Source organism: Pinus tabuliformis, chromosome 3_1, assembly GCF_031772625.1.
Source record: "Pinus tabuliformis cultivar Carrire ecotype Pingquan chromosome 3_1, CPIR1, whole genome shotgun sequence".
In the NCBI taxonomy this organism is placed as follows: Eukaryota; Viridiplantae; Streptophyta; class Pinopsida; order Pinales; family Pinaceae; genus Pinus; species Pinus tabuliformis.
The window spans coordinates 367,220,839-367,239,271 of NC_142301.1; the positions used below are offsets into that span (position 1 = coordinate 367,220,839).

Here is an 18,433-nt window from a genome sequence, read left to right on the forward strand (position 1 = left end):
CTATCTGTACGCGTATGGTCTCAAACTCATGACAATATTCAAGGTTCACAAGAAATTCAGAATCTTGAATGGTAAAATCAAAGCTACCAACTTTCTCGAGGTTAGATTTAGAGTTTAATCCCTCTTTGGCCACTGGATATGTCATACTTTTGTTTGAATTCCTTACATGAGGAAAGAGTGAGAATGAGTGGAGAGTGGAGTTTTATGTATGAAAAAACAATATATAAGAATATAAATTGGTTTTTTTTAAAGAATTAAGTTGATATAAAACGGGATAGCAAAATATATATATTTAAACACGTTTTTATTTTATAGGTTTAGGGGATAAAAATGAGGTAGTTGTTTACTTGCATACATTTCATTTAATTTAATTTTATAGGTTTAGGGGATAAAAATGAGGTAGTTGTTTACTTGCATACATTTCATTTAATTTTATCTAATTAATAGTATTATTCACTAACTACATTATATTTTATTTTTGGAATTGCAATTTCTATATTATTTTTTCTAAGTGGATACTGTTTTTACTAGTTTTTTGGTTTAAGAGTGGTGATAGATTAGTAAAAAGCCAATATTTATCAAAGATAAATGTAACAATGGAAATTCTTGATATCTATGAATTTTATGGGTTTTCTATCATTTGTAAATGAGGATGGGAGAATGTAAATAAAAAAAAATCATAATTAAGTGAAAAGATGCATAGATATACAAGAATATGAATGAAATTCCAACCAATAACATTAGAAGGAATGTGTTAAATTTGCCTAAAAATTAAGGAAGTGAAGTAATATATTACATTATTGACTTCCAATATATCCACAATGTGTCTGTCCTTTTAAACAAATATTATTTTCATGCTCATTATGGACTTCAAATTGCTTAGCATGAATTGGGTTAGATTTCAAATTGTAATTTTGTATATTACCAATTTCTGCACCTCTATGGTTATCATCTTAGCATTATTAGCTATTTTTCTAGTTTTTCCTTTATCACTTGCACATTGGAAGGATGCCAAGTTTGATAGATAATATGTTAGAACCACAAACACATTAATATGTCAACCAATCTGGCCCGATCTATGAAGTGTGGGTGCCTTGTGGACCCTACATTGGGGTGAAATGGCATCACATGGGCCAAGTGGGGCTATATGGGTGCCACATAGATCCATCTTGTTGATGTCACCTCTTTAATGGGCTAAATTTCTAAGGGGCATAACTTTCTACCCGAAATTTAGATTAAGGTAAAATTTATATTGTTGGAAAGCTCTCGACGAGCTGAACATAATGGTGTCATTAGTTTTAGGATTTGTTGGAATATCTAATTCCTACTTGTCTCAGTTGTGATTCTTACTAAGTAAAGGAGTCTGTTCCTAATAGTTAGGATCTATTTCTTAGATTGGTGTGTGGTTGAGATAATCTCTCAACCAATAGACTCTATGTCCAAGATAGCCTACCTATCTTGAGACAAAACTTCTTGTATATATATAATTGCATTTGATTAATAAATCAATCTGAATTCTCATATTTTATCATGGTATCAGAGCCCTAAGGGCTAGCCCCTTGTGAGCTTGGCCCATCCTGGGCTGAGGGAAATAAAAGTTGTGTGAATGTTTGTGTGTCCATCTCCCACTGTCCATTAGCCAGGGTAGCGGTAGTGTGGTGATTCATCAGTCTCGTGAATTATGGACCGCCCTGCCAGATGTAGAAAGAGCTACAGTTTTCTTTGTTGTGCGCTATGAACCAGACATGAAGAGTGGAAGCCGACTGGATCAGAAAGCCTATCTACCGAGAATTGCAGAGAACCTATACGGCTTCAGACCTACGTGGCCAACACTTGCAACTCTGTTGAAGGGAAGGCAAGAGGCAGAGGAGAATGGGGTGGGCAATTGCCTTGCATGGAGGAGTAGGGGATATTGCTGACACAGTAATGTCGGAGCGCAGTGAAATGGCCGAGGTACGCCAGCTCTGTCAAGTTTCAAAAGAAATATTGTTCAATCAACTGAATTTATTGGAGCTCGAGGCACTTATAAAGATCTGTGGTGATATACATGGTCAATATTCAGACTTGTTATGGCTGTTTGAGAATGGTGGCTATCCACCACAAGAAAAATATTTGTTTTTAGGGGATTATGTAAATCTTGGAAAGCAGAGCATAGAGACAATATGCCTTCTTCTGTCATACAAAATAAAATTCCCTGAAAACTTATTTCTCTTGAGGAGAAATCATGAATGCACTTCAATCAACAAAATTTATGGTTTCTATGATGAATACAAGTGACTGGTGTGGTAATGGATTTATTGCTCAGAGTGGAGAGACAAATGTGTAGAGAGATGATCTGTAGACCGAACTAGAAGTTCATGTGAAGTTGCTCAACAAGTGAGTTGAAGAGCAGGTGGCATTGTGTTATATAAATATCAGTGTATCCATGGAGTGTTGGACGTTGAGGATGATGTTTGTAAGGTAAAGGGATCACACATTCGATCCCTATGTCTGGCATTTGTGTGTATTGAATGAGCGGTGAATTTGGATCAAAATGGTGTCGATCAAGGCGCTATAGTTAATATTGTCGAGCTCTGGAAGAAGGCCTCCAGAAAAGATTGATTTTTCTTTTGGTAGTGTGAAGACTGTCAGAGTGCTATTGTGGACATATGTGTAGTAAAATGGTGTAAAAGGCACTACAAGTATCGGTAGATCTGACATAGGTAGATCTTCTTGCTGAATATGGTGTGGTTGATTTGCATTAGAGTGTCTACATAAGGAGTTGTCGATTGGGAGTAGTGGGTAAACTATGGAAGGGCGCATTGTTGATCCATTACTCCTTGTGAATTGGACAGTGCATTTCATCAGTGTTTTGAGAGCACTGCATTCCATCCTTGTCATGAATGTTGTGACTCTACGTGGAGTGTATTGAAGACCCAATCCAGATTCACAGATCTGAGCCATGGTAATGACGTGTACAGGAAAATCTGAAAGGACAACTTAACGGTGCAGTCCTTTATGCGTTGGGCCGAATCTATCGACAAAAGCGGTGGTACAATTATTGGATATGGAAGGTTTTCATAGAATGTTTCAACTGTTTGCCTGTTGCTGTTCTTATAGATAAAAAAATATATATATCTATGTATGCATGGAGGTCTATCCTCTTATTTGAAGGACTTGAGGCAAATCAGGGATGATATTTCACGACCTTTAGATGTGCCAGATCAAGGTCTACTGTGTGATCTTCTTTGGGTAGATCTAGATAAGGATATTGAAGGCTGGGGGTGAGAATGACAGAGGTGTCTTATACACCTTCGAAGCTGATAAAGTTACTGAATTTATACAAAAACATGATCTTGACCTAATATGGTGGAGGCTAGCTATGAATTCTTTGCCAAAAGGCAGCTTGTAACTATCTTTTCAAGAACCTTGGAACATGTGGTTCCATCCCAAGGGGGATATTTTGGCTGTAGCTGGAGGGGGTAGTGCCTCTGTGAAGCTGTGGGATACTACTTCATGGTGCACATTACATGTTAGTGAGATCCCTCGTTTTCTCTCCCACTGATTCTCGGATCTTATTCTTTGCTTTAGATGACAAGCATATTCATATCTATGATGTTGACAACAAGAGCCTTATCTGTGCTATGTTTGGGCATACAAGTTGGGTTCTAAGTATCGACATCAGCCCATATGGTTTAGCTGTTGCCACAGGATCCAGTGATAGAACTCTGGACAGTGTGTTGCTCATGCAACTGGAGGTTTACTGCCTTCTTCTTTCTCTTCGGGTCAATTTGACAGAATTGGAGTTTGGGAAGGTAAACACATTGAGCCTGATCAACTCAATGTAAAAGTGAAATTTGTTAGAATTTCATATTTAAAAAAAAACTCCAATGAGAAACAAATTAATGTGGTATTTATAAATGTTTTGGAATTAGAAGCATTGAGCTTAGCTAACTCAATGGAGTGGTCTTGTTAGAATTAGCTACTCTAACAAATCATGCAAGTAAATCCAAGACAATTAAATCAAAAATAGAAAGAAAAGACAAAGATGCCTAGGATGTGATCAAAAGATGAAGTGCATGAGCAACATCAGAGATTGGAGGATGATGGACAACTAGGTGAAAGTTTGTGTGAGTTAGTGTGAGTTTGTGGAATAGACTCACTAGCATGTTATTTTATGAGTCACATTTTATTAGTAAGCAAGTCTAGGGTGTTTTATAGTGGTATTTGTAAACTGTGTACCTGGTAACTCCAGAGTTGGAGTGTGAAATGTAAGCCTTGTAAGGCATGTGTATCCCCATAGAGTTCGTGGTAATCCAAAAAACACTTTGTATTTGCAGTGTCGGTTTGTGGTAAGCCAGAAACCACGTGTAAGAGTGAAGTGGGACAAAGATTCTTGTTGACATGGTTTAGGGTTAGAAACCCTCGGCCTGGTGGAGTCGGGTCTTTCGAGTGCCCTAGTGGCAGGTTTGTGGCCCAGAGTGGCTAGAGTGCCCTAGTGGCAAGTTTGTGGCCCATAGTGGCTGGAGTGCCTTGGTGGCTGAGTTGAGTCTTGGTGGCTGTGTTTAGCCTTGGTGGATGAGAGCACTTGGTGGCATGTTTGAGGGTGATCCGATAAAACCCAGAGCATGGTTACAGGTAATTCGATAAAACCCATGATGATATTGGAGGGGGATTTACAGGTATAGGTACAGGTGTGCAATTATAATGGTTGGAAGAACCATGTATGCGAAGGAAATCCTACAAGACTGGCAGTTGCAGCAATTAGTACCCATGCATTCCGGTGGATGGTTGTTCCTCTATATGGACATCAACATATTCTTTATTATGTTTGACCACAACTAGATTTTACAGATTGATATGGAGACAAGTACTCATTAAGGGGGTGTGTTGGAATATCTAATTCCTACTTGTCTCAGTTGTGATTCTTACTAAGTAAAGGAGTATGTTCCTAGTAGTTAAGATCTATTTCCTAGATTGGTGTGTGGTTGAGATAATCCCTCAACCAACAGATTGTGTGTCCAAGATAGCCTACCTATCTTGAGACAACACTTCTTGTATATATGTAATTGCATTAGATTAATAAATCAATCTAGATTCTCATATTCTATTAGGATTCAAATACTTTGAGAAAATATATTATCGCAACACAATATTCATAACAAACCTTTGAGGTCAAGTCAAACAAGTAACACTCCCGCAACACGAGATGACTTAAGGGGGTGGGAGGTGTTACAAATTAGTATTCGAGCAAGATGGTAGCACTCCCACAACCCGAGATGTTTTAAAGGCGTGGGAGGTGTTACATGTCCCAAGCTCCTATTACATAAAGGGGTGCATAGATGCTAGATCATTTATAGTCAGGGGGATGAAGCTAGACATAGTGGTGTAGAGATCGCAATATTTAGGTGAATATTATATTGGAATATTGTATATTTCTATAAGGAATTGAGCCGTGATGACCATAGAGGTTGAGAACAAAGATGTTTAGGTATTTGGGGGCTAGGTTCATACGTTTTTGATATATGTCAAAGTGGTTGGTAAATATGCTTGGTGGTTAGAGTGACCATCGTGTTATGAATGCAAGAAAAAAATAATTATAGTAGATGGAGAGACAAATATTGGGGCATGAGACAAGGGAGCAAAGCCGTTTAATAGCTAAAAAACCTAAAAAAAGAAGGGAATGCATCCCTTGTCATAGAGACATAATATATAGAATGAGATAAAAAAAATTAATATAACAAAACTTGAATTATAATATTTAAATGTTTTACATAAAGTAGATTGTTTTTTATAGTTTGTTGGGTACAAAATAAGATACCAATTTTATTTTATTTATTCTATTATTATTATTATCAATTAACTACATTTATATTTTTATCCATATCTATGAAGTGTACCAATTAATAATAATAATAATAATTATTATTAAATACATTTTTATTATTATCCATATCTATGGAATGTAACAATTAATTGACTTGCAATTTCAAAATTCAAATTTTTATTTACCATTAATGAATTGTAGGGAATGGGGTGGTGAAAAAAGGGATGGATTATGGCTAATTAGTTACTCATTAGAGTAATTTGGGAAATGCTCATTCAACAACTACCAACACTAAGAGTATATTGAATAGCTCACAAGCCAGATAAACTAATAAATTAGACTTAACAAGAGTTAACATGTCCTAAACCCCACAAGGGAGCTCTATGTGAAGAGTTGCCTATTCTCACAACCTTAAAAACTAGATAAAGAGGATAACATACCATTTGCCCAACCTCTAAGTCTAAACAAAAAATAGATAAAAATGTTAAAAAAAACCATTATAAATATATTGAAAAAATTACATCCATTAACCATATTACTTTAATAATTACTCTAATAATTTTATTATTCACCCTAAATCCATATATTAATTGCTTATAAATTATATTTATTAAATACTAACTATCTATTAAACTTTATTTAATAATTAATATAATAAATAATTTACATTATAATAATAATTTTCCACTATATTCATTAATCGCTAATGCGAATGGACCTGACGGCCTTACTTTATACATATTACCTACATCGCTCACTATAATTTTTTTCCTTAGAATGTATTCTTTAGAAACTCAGAATTACATCCAAGAAAATCATTGATTAAAAGATAAAAAACCATTTTATGGACATATTTAAACCCGTGCTTACATTGGTAAGTTATTTTCAGAAAGTATTGTCCTTCGCATGGCTTCCGTGACCTTTACTTTCAGTCATTTTTATAGCATTTTTCCTTTCACATTTAATAGTTTTAGACGTTTCCCTTCACCCATTTCCAGGATATGCTGCTATTTGAAATGCACCTTATGCATTTTTACAAACCAGAGCTAATTGGGGTGCAGATCCTCTTGCTCTCATTATCGACTTGACCAAAGAGAGTGGGTTGTTGGACTTTTATGTTTTTGTTTTTTCTTTCAAGTTTATGTTATTCTTTGTTTTCATAGACTCACTGTTGTGCTGTGTGATGGCTTTGTTTTACTCTGCGGACTTTAGGTCTCTCTCATAATCGTAGTCATGTTTCACTTTGAATTCCACTTGACAAAACCTAAATAGCATCTAAATAATCGCAAACCAGGGTAAGCGGATTGTCATGGAAGACTTAAAAGCCTCTGTCAAAGTTAAAAAGAAAAGACAGCTGAAGTACAATCAATGATCAATAATGTAGACAGTTCTTGCACTCTCATGACTCACATGCGGCCTTCCATTTCTTTATTATTGATGCACAGGGTCGTTATTCAACTCTGCTGTGCCATTGAAGTTTCTAGGTATTCGACAAGAAAATCCCATGATCATGGCCATGATTGATCTTTTCTGACTACAGTTTGTCGTATAAGGTACGCTTAGGGTCCGTGGTGGAAAGCCATTGGTTCGTGACATGAGGCGGTGGAATCCTGTAACAGAAAAGGTGGCTTACACTAATCAGTACCCATGGGGAAAATGTTGAACCTCACACATGACTGTCGGATCAAAAACAAAGTATTCAACAGATTGGTACAAAGTAAGCCGTGTTCCTCGCGGGCATCCATATTTTAAACATGGAACGCAACTGTCATCGCCGTACATATATTTTATCTCCTCTGCATTGAGGCATTCTATTTTGAGTGATACGAGCCAGGATTATTCCGTAGCAACTATTGCGTCGGGCGCTGGATTGTTGTTGGCATCCCTGTACATAGCGGAGGCGCAGGCAAAGGTGAAATTAGGGCGCCAGAAGGTAAGCCACCTACATTTCTATTTCCACGATTTACTGGTTGGCAAAAATGTGACGGCCGTGCAGGTGGCGTCGGGTGGGCCTCGGCTCCCACTACCAGCTCTTACTTTACTGGCTTCGGCACACAACACCCAGGAAATGCATGAAAAGGTGAAGAAAATACTGTAGCAAAGTAATGAAGGGTTTAAAAGGACAGAAGATTTGAAATGGAGAACAAAAGTTTTCGAACAAGGAGAATTGGTAATGGCACATCTATGGAACGAAAGATTTCCAATGCGAAGTATTTAGAAAGATTTCTGAAAACGTGTACAAGCCAGAGTTGTTGAGAAACTTGGATATGTCTCCGATGTTAAATGTGGTTGGTGTGTATGTGGTTGATGTGTATGAGTTCCATGAAAAGAAAAATGGTGATGAGATAGGCCATGAAAAGAAAATTGGTGATGAGATAGGTATACCAGCTAAGTGGAAGGAAAGATAGTTGGTCAAACTTGTTGAAGAAGCGGAAGAAATATTAACCACAAGGGTGGGAAGAAAGACCCCTTAAAAGGAGTATAGGGAGTATTTAGTCAAATGGAAAAATAGGGGATTTGAAGATGCATTATGTGTGACTGAACAAGAGCTAGCACACTCACAAAGTATTTCAATCTCTAAAAGAAGTACCAAATGCACTGGTAGTTTATATTTTTTTATCAAGTGTGTATGATGCAAGGGAATCTCTAGCCTCAGCGAATCCTCATCAACCAAAAAAAATAGGAAAATAAGTGTTGAAACTTCCATGTATTTTGAGTTGCTGACACCTCTGTTTTGTTAATTGCCGAAACACCCACCGGATAGTTAGTTTCTGTTTGAGTTCATAATATAGGAAAGTAAGTGTTGAAACTCCCATGTATTTTGAGTTGCGGACACCCATATTATGTTAATTGCCGAAACACCCACCCGATAGTTGTTGTTACTCTTGTAGTTGCATTTTATCAAAGCAGTGATTACTTTTGAGTTGTTGACACTCCCAGGATCCCGTTGCTAATACTCCTATTGCATGGAATTGTTCATGCACCCAAACCAGTACAAGAATTTGTTGTATAAAAACTACTACTAGATGTGCTATGGGAATGAAAAGTAAGTGAGAAATTCTTGGTTTGTCCATGTAGCTCGGGTGAATCGAATCATTTCAGTGCCAGAATGAGAAGGGGTAGGTAGCATGGAAAATAAAATTGTTTCAATTCTGGAATGCGAAGAGGTTAGCATTGTGGGGAATAAATTACATAGACAAATGAGAAAAGGGGCTTTTGGCGGCTATACGATTGGAAGAAATTGTTTTCGCTACTTTGGGGTATTACTGTGCTACAACATAAAAGTTGTAAGCACTATGAGGGTCTCATTCTTAGACCTGAGTTATTGTATGTAACAACAAATTATGAATTAATATAGATATTTGAATTTTGGTTTGAATTCTCGTGGTATATTCTACATAACTCTTTGTTTGTACTAATCAATCTAGTTAATTGAATTAATTTCACACTGTAGCCAAAGACAAATGACTAGAGTTTTGCACTCTGTGTCAACAGTGATGGTTTTATAGTTTGTTGTGGAAGCTACAAAACTTAGTGACTGCACGAGAAATGGCACTAATATATTACAATATTGGCTTCTAATATATCCTCAATGCTCACAAACAAATATTTTTTTTCATACTCATTATTGGCTTGAAATTGTTTAGCATGAAATGGGTCACATTTAAAATTTACTTTTTGTCTCTTTCCAAATTTGTGCTCCTCTGTTGTTATCATGTTAACAACATAAACTATTTCCTCTAGTTTTTCCTTCATCACTAACACATTGAGAGGATGTCAAGTTTGATAGATAACGTTTGGAAACACAAACACATTAATATGTTGATTAATGTGACCTGATCCACGAAGGTGTCAGTGCCCAGTGGACCCCACATTGTGTTGGTATGACATCATGCGGGATCAGCTGGGCTACATGAGTGCCACATAGACCCCCCTTGTTGATGTAGCCACTCTTTAATGGGATAAATTTCTAAGGGGCATAAATTTCTACTTAGGACTCAGATTGAGGTAAAATTAAATTGCTAGAAAGTTATGGATGAGATGAATGCAATGGTGACATTGACTTTAGGATTCAAAGATTTTGAGAAAAGAGGTTATCGCAACCCCATATTCATAACAAATCTTCGAGGTTAGGTTAAACAAGTAACATTCCCACAACACGAGATGACTTAAGGGGGTCACAACTATTATAGATTGGTATCAGAGAAAGATGGTAGCACTTCCATGGCCCAAGATGACATAAGGAGGTGGGAGGTGTTACAAATTGGTATCAAATCAAGATGGTAGCATTACCACAATGTGAGATGGCATAAGGGGGTGGGAGGTGTTACGTATGCCTAACCCATATTACCTAAAGGGATGCATAGTTGCTAGACCATCTATGGTAGAGTGAATGAGGCTAGAAATAGTGATGAAGAGACCATAATATTTAGGAGGCCTTTTGATTTCTTAAATGCAATACTTTAATCAAATATCACATCTCGACTAATTTCTATTTAGTGTACTTCCTTTATGTAGATCTTGTATGCCTTTAAAGTATTACTTTATCCAACACATGTTCCCTTCATATTTATAAGATCCAACTTCTTTCTCTTATCCTTCGGTATGCGAATATAGATGGGACAACTAAATATTCAGAGATGGTCCAAACTTGGTTACTTCCCAATGAATGTTGCTTCAGGAGTCATGTTGTCTAGTGATCTGTGAGGACTTTGATTTTGAATATATACAACGGTCTTTGTTGCTTCACCCCACAAAAAGTTTGGAAAATCTTGATCACGTAAAATGGCTCTTACACCTTCTTCAATACATCAATTCTTTCATTGTGCGGCTCCATTTTGTTCTATATTATATGGGACTATCAACTCCTTCTTAATCCCAACTTTCTTACAGAAAACCATGATTTTCTTTGAAGTGTATTCCCCTCCATTATCAGCCTTAGTATCTTTATTCCTCTTTCTGTAAGTTTCTCCACTTCATCTTTTAGTTATTGAAATTTGATGAATGCTTCATCCTTGGATTTCAACAAATAAACCCAAGTTTTTCGTAAATGGTCATCAATGAATGTCCCATAATATAGATGACCTCCAAGAGACTTAGTAGACATAGGACCATAGACATCAGAATGAATGAGATCCAGAATTTCTTTTGTCCTTGAAGTACTGCTTCCAAACAGTCTCTTAACTTTTTTACCTAATGCACATCCCTTGCATACTCCTTCATGATCCTCCTTGAGTTATGGGATGCCATTCACTATTGAGTTTAGAGTTGGTAATATTTTGTAGTGAAGGTGCCAAACCTTCTATGCCAAAGTTCACATGGACTTGCTTCAATATGAACCAAAGCTTGAGAGAGTGGAGTCAAAAATTTGTAGAGTCTTCCTTCATGAATCCCAATCATCTTTTCATTTTCGTTGTTAGAGTTTTTATCTCATACTGCAATCTTTCCATCTATAAAAGCAACTCTATCTCCATTATATTCTTAACATGAAATAGAGAGTAGATTATTTTTCGAACCTTGAACAAATAAGATGATGTTGAGATGAATACTTCCTCCATTCTCTAGCTCTAATGAAGTTTATCCAATTACTCTTATAGGATATCTCTTCTTGTCACCAATCTCAACGGAGTAAGAGAGTTTTCCTCTTGATAAGGTCTTTAGTTTCTTGTACTCACTAGTCATATGTCTTGATGCTCCACAGTCGATTACCTAAATATTCTAATCTTCAAACGTGCCAGTAAGTGTTGTGAATAATCCTTCGTCCTTTATAGATGTCTTTGTCATATTATTCTTGATGGATAATAGGAGGTTTTGTTGGAAATACTAAGAGGGGAGGTGAATCAATATTTCTTTTTACAATTGTTACTATACCAATTTAGATCACTTATAAAAAAAACACAAAATGAACAAATATAGAATAAATAATTTTATTAATCAGAAGTGGCGAGGAATCCAAACCTCTTCTTTACAATAAATCAAGTACAATAATGCTTAGGGCTCCAACCCTAGATGAAGACAACAATCTTCAATCAACCAGGCTCTGACCTGTATGATGCCAAGCTCTAACCTTATCTTCCACAAGGCTCCAACCTTATCATTATGAGGCTCCAACCTCTAGGGATCCAACCCTCTCCACTGGCACATGATCTAACTTGATCTTCTTGAGGAATCCTATCCTCTAGGGCTCCAACCATTTGCTTCAACTCTTCAACACAAGTACAATGGTTCTTCAAGGCTTACTCAATAACTTCTACAACAAACCTTGAAAATATTCAATACTACTCTCAGTTAATTTTCAAGAATCCTTCTTTCATCAATGACAACTTTATCAATTGCAGAAGGTGTCTCCAATATTGTTCATGATACCCAAAATATTTTTCTCCAAATATTACTCCATGAGGTCCGTCAAGAATTCATCAACGTATTTTCACTCCACGAGGGTCTTCAATAAGTCTTTAACAAGGTTTTGTGCCATTAAGGCTAATCTTCAACATGATAACAAGTCCAAATCTTCACAAGTCTTCACAAGACAACAAATCTTAAAAGGAAACAATTCTTCACAAGTCAAGGGTTCTTCTTTGGGATATCTTATTAGTTTCTTAGCTAAACTTTCCCCAAACAAGTCTTCAAACACTTCATAATATCCTTTTATGGTTCTTCAAAACATCAACCTCAAAATGCACAAAGGATCACCTCCAAAAGTTTAAAAGAAAATGTTCCACCAATGTCTTCAATAGTGCCCTAAAAATGCTTCAATAATAATCTTAAACTAACTCCAAAGAGCTTTAAGCCTTTCAACGAAGGTCTGCACCTTTAAATTCTTCAAAGAGTACCTTTATCAATGTAGCTCCAAGACTGTGCTTCACTTTGTTTTAGTTCACAGAAGGAACTAGATCTTAACTATTTTAAATAAGTTTACACTTATGTTCACCACCGGTGTGAGAGGTATGCTTGCTACAGGTGTAATGATAATCCATGCATCAAGTCCGAACAATTTGAGACTTCAATGTAACAAATCCATATGAGCCGAGGTCTGTGGGAGATTGTGGCTCCAAAAGGCCAGAAACATAGGTCTGAAGATGCTTCCACAGGTCCAAGCAAAGAGAGCCAAAAATATGTTTCCAAAGGACTGAAAAAGATGCTACTTCAGGTTCGAGAATGTCTCCACAATTATGCAATTAGAAGAGTTTCTTTGAGCCTCTTTTGTAGCTATAGAAGGCGAATATTTTTCTTTTGAACCACGTCCTTGATCTCCTTATCTTTCTCATACAAAACAAAGATATATCTGCATTGTTACACAAACATATACTACCTCAGATCCACATGATTACATAAATGCAATGCCTCAAACATCAAACCTTTTCTTCTTTAAAAGAATTCAAGCCATATATTTATAGTCATTGCTCTTGCAGAGCCAACACTTATGGTGAGCGGATATGTGAAACAGAGCCAACTTGTATGAATTCGACTATATAAATATTTTTTAAATTTAATTAAACTTTGTGATGGTGAGGTCATGTCATATGTCTTAGCATGGATTTGTTTAGAATTATGTATAACACTTCCTTTTTAATTTGCAAAAGTATGCATGTCGTGGATATAATATTATAAAGGTTTTATTAATGTATTTAAATTAATATTTTTGTTATGGTAGAATGTTAAGGAATGGGTAACTAAAAAAGTGTTTCGAGGTTCCCTTTTTTTTAAATAATAATTTTTTTTTATGAATAAATTTTGAGAGTTTGAATATTTTTAGGAATTTCATGGAGCTATAGTATAACGATTCAAGGATTAGTATAAGGGAATTAAATGATTAGGGTTTTATCAATAATAATATCATAAGGTTAGGGTTTCATTATATTTCCATTTAGGGTTTTTTCTAGGGATAGTGTTTACTCCATGACACCTAGGATTAGGACATTATTAGGCTTTTATCCATCTTCAACAATGTCATATTGAAATCAATGAAAACTTTGACTAACAATCTCCCCCTTTGTCATTGATGGCAATATTCTCACCCTTTCAACATTCTCTCCCCCTTTGACATCAATGGAAAGTGGTGTGTCCCGACAATGCCTTTTTCCGTCAAGTGATTCCCCTGTCATGCTTCTTCTTGTTATGCTGCTCCCCCTGTCAGCCTGCTTCCCTTCTTTTGGAAATATGAGACAAGAGATATCTTTGCGTTTCTTTGTGATAAACTAACTCCCCCTGCTTGCATAATATCCTCTTGCTCTTCTTTTCCTTATGGAACCCAAGAATGATTTTACTAATTTGTGATCAAGTGGAAGGAATCTTCAAAAATGGTCCATCGGATGTGTGGTAGGGATATAATATCATGCTTTTCTTCGATGGAATTTCTCCTCCTAAGCTTTTCATGCTCCTTGAGATAAATGATGGTAGAAGAGATCAATTTATTGATATTTCTTGCAAAATTTATGAGAGATAATTCATCATAGTCATCAAGAGATATATCTATGTGTATCATAGAATGATTGTCCATATGTAAATCATCAAGTTTTTAGGGCTCGTGAAGGATGCATCGTGCAAGAATGGTCAAAAAGTCACAAGCTCCCCCTAACAATATGCATGGTCTTCTTTTTGGAAGAATTTCTCTATCAAAACTTTAAATATCATACCTACCAAAGATGTACTTATCAAATCAACAACATGAGTTGATGCATTGAGTGTCGAAGAAACTTTTTGCTTTAGTTTGATTCCTTTTCCATACTTGTTTGACTTTCTTTTCATTCTTGGGTATCACAGTTTTAGCTTGTTTAGGAACGTAAGTCAAGTTACAATCACGATCAATATGTCCAATATTATGACATTTTAAGTATTCCATAAGTAAGGAGGCATGATTTCTTCTTACAAAGTTTCTTCTAGGGAGCTGATGAGGACCATTATACTTGACCTTATTGTATGCCCTACAATCCTTTGCCATGTTCCCAAAATTTGTACACAAGTAGCAATAACCAAAATATATACTTTGAAACCTGGAGGATGGATCTTGCCTTGATGAACTTCTAACTTCTTTATGCCTTGAGATAATTTGATCATATTTATTGTCTCTTGCTTTATTAACACCATCTACATATCTTCTTGGAGTAGGGTTTCTTCCAATGTCATCTTGACTCTTCTCCTTCCTTTTTCTAGAATTTAAGGCATCAACATTTCTTCCAATCTCCTCCCCATCCTTGTTTTTTGATGCATTAGGGTTTGCATCATTTTTTATTGAGGGTTCACCTGCATAACCAAAACCTGAGTGATCAAGGGGGGGTCTTTTATGACTTAGAATGTCATCTTGGGTTTGAGAGCTCTTTAGAGTCTTGTTAAGATGATCAACTACTTTCCTTAGGATATCAATTTATTCTTTCATCTTCTTTCATTCTTCATCCTTCTTTGCTAGATGGTTCTCCATTTCTTCCTTCATCGTTGTTGCTTCACATGATTGGGCCTTGAGTGAGGTGACATTTGATTTTAATTTGGAGATATATTCATCCTTTTATTTTAGTTGGCATGTCATGGAATTTATTTCCTTTTCTTCTGCATCAACTTTTCCTTCTAGAAGATCCAAAAATTCCATCACCTTTCGGCTCCTTGTGCTTGTTTCTTCGCTTCCTCCAACTGAGAATTAAAGGAGGGGACCTCATCCTTGTATTGACCAATTTTTGCTTCACGTTTGTTCAAGTCCTTATGACTTTGTTCAAGATGAATTGACAAAATGTCTTCCCTTTTATTTTCTTTACCAATTGATTTGTCATGGATATGACTTCTTCATGATGTCTTTTCTTGTTTTGAAGCAATTCCTCCTTAAGATTGGTGAGCTCCTTATATCTTTCTTTTATTTGAAGCTTTAAAAGGTTAAATTGCTTCCTTATCTTTTCAAGGTCATGGTCACCATCTTGTGCTTACTTCTTGAGCTCCTCATTTCCCTTTTTCAAACTTCTTATCTCTTCTGGCGAAGCTACAAGTTTTGCCTTGAGATCTTCTTTGAGGTTTTCTTCATCTTCTTCATCTTATAGGAATTCCCCACTCTTGGTGTCTTCAACTTTCCTTTTAGCTATCTTTTCTAGTTTTGGATCATACTTGTGCTCTTGGATCATCATTTAAGGTTATGATCAAATGTATTTTTGAATGAAGATCTTGAAGATTTTCCCAAAGCTCTTTTGCTGATGAACATTTCTCTATTTTGGCCTTTATAGGATTTGGAAGGCCACTCAATATTTCCTTAATTTCTCTTGCATTAAATTCCTTAGACTCATCTTCCATTGTCCTTTGAGTAATCATTGATTCCCAAACTCCAAAGCCTTGAGCCATAAAAAAAATCATTCTACCCTTCAATGCTTCAAAATTTGTTTCATTCCACATAACGGCTTTGTCAAATCGGTTTTCATCTAAATTCTTGACTGAGGAAGAGACATATTCAGACGGTTTGGAGACTTTCTTCATTGATCTTGCCATTTTTGTTCTAAGGATCTACCTTCTAGCTATTAGGCTAAAACTGAAGGTATTGGATCCGATTCCAATGGTTGGAAATACTGAGAGGGGGATGAATCAATATTTATTTTTACAATTGTTACTTTATTAGTTTATATCACTTATAAACATAACACAAAATGAACAATATAGAATAAATAATTTTATTAATCACAAATGAAGAGGACTACAATCCTCTTTTTTACAATAAATAAAGTATAATAATGATTAGGGCTCCAACCCTATATGAATACACCAATATTCAATCAACCAAGCTCTCACCTGTATGATGCCAAGCTCCAACTTGGAATTTATGAGGCTCCAACCCTATATTCCACAAGGCTCCAACCCTCTCCACTGGCACATGCTCTAACATGACCTTCTTAAGGACTCCTAGCCGCTATGGCTCCATCCCTCTATTGCAATAGGGGAATTTTTTAGGTCTAATGGGCCTCCTAAGGAAATTATAAAATAATAGCGGAAAAAATAAAATAAGATTTGATTACATTATCAAAATTTAGAGGGAAAAAAGAAAAAAACTATTTTTTCAACTCGTATTTTCAAATTATCTCCATACAGTTAAACTAAAATTTTGAGTGGGAGTACTTGCTGGATGAAAATTTTAACTCCACATCCAAGGAGTACGCAAGTTGCATACTTTCGATGGACCTTGCTACACGAAAAATGAGAAATACATGAAAAACATTATTGCAATCACATTTTTCCATGTATTTCTCATTTTACATGTAGCATGGTCCATCGAAAGTATGCAAATGGGTACTCCTTGGATGAGGAATTAAATTTTGCATCCAATGAGTACTCCAGCTTGAAAATTGAGTAAAAAATTAAGGATATAAGTTGAAAATAAGAGTCGAACAAGTAGTATATTCTTTTATTATTTTTACCTTTTTAATCCAAAATTGGTGAATCATCTCCCATGGTTGACATCATCATCATGAATCCTATTGGTTCTTACAAAGTTTCTTTTGGTTGTACATTTTTCCTAGGAGGCCCATTTTAGACCTCAAAATTCCCCTAATGACAAATATTCAAGACAAGTACGATGGTTTTTAAAGGCTTCCTCAATACCTTCTGTGACAAACCTTGACAATATTCAATACTTCTCTCAGTTGATATTCAAGAATCCTTCTTTCATCAATGAAAACTTTATCAGTTGCAGAAGGTGTCCCCTAGATTCTTCATGATACCCAAAATAAGTTTCTCCAAGGATTACTCCATAAAGTCCTTCAACAATGTATCAAAGTATGTTCACTCCACGAGGGTCTTCAATAAGTATTTAACAAGGTTTTGTCCCAATAAAATTGATCTTCAACATGATAACAAGTCTTCACAAGACAACAAATCTTCAAAGGCAACAATTCTTCACAAGTCAAGGGTTCTTCTTTTGGATCTCTTATTGGTTTCTAAACTAAATTTTCTCCAGACAAGTCTTCAAACACTTCAGAATATCCTACTATGGTTCTTCAAAACACTGGCCTCAAAATGCACAAAGGAAAAGCTCCAACAAGTTTACAGGAAAATGTTCCACCAACGTCTTCAACAGGGCCTTAACAATGCTTCAATAATAATCTTAAACTAACTCCAAAGGTATTTAAGACTTTCAACCAAGGTTTGCACCTTTAAATTCTTCAAAGAGTAACCTTATCACTGTAGCTCCACGACTATGCTTCAATTTGTTTAGTTGACAAAAGGAACAGATCTTAACTATTATGAATAACTCTGCACTTCTATTCACCACAGATGTGAGAGGTATGCTTGCTATATGTCTAATGATAATCGTTACAACAAGTTTGAAAAATTTGAGACTTCACTATAACAAATCCATAGGAGCCGAGGTTTGTGGGAGACTGTAGATCTAAAGGGCCAGAAATACAGGTCTGAAGATGCTTCCACGGGTCTAAGCACAAAGAGCCAAAAATATGTTTCCAAAGGACTGAAAAATATTCTACTTCAAGTTCGGGAATGTCTTACAATTATGCAATTAGAAGAGTTTCTCCAAGTCTCTTTTGTAGTTATAGAAGGCCAGTATTTTTCTTTTGAACTTCATTCTTGATCTCCTTATATTTATCATCCAAAAAAAAGATATATATGCATTGTTCCACAAACATACACTGCATCAAATCCACACGA

General features: G+C 35.9%; 1 pseudogene; it reads left to right on the forward strand.

Moving 5' to 3' along the window:
* Positions 1-1,872: 1,872 nt before the first annotated feature.
* LOC149187220 (serine/threonine-protein phosphatase PP1 pseudogene) overlaps positions 1,873-18,433 on the forward strand; it is an 82,197-nt pseudogene continuing 65,636 nt past the window's right edge.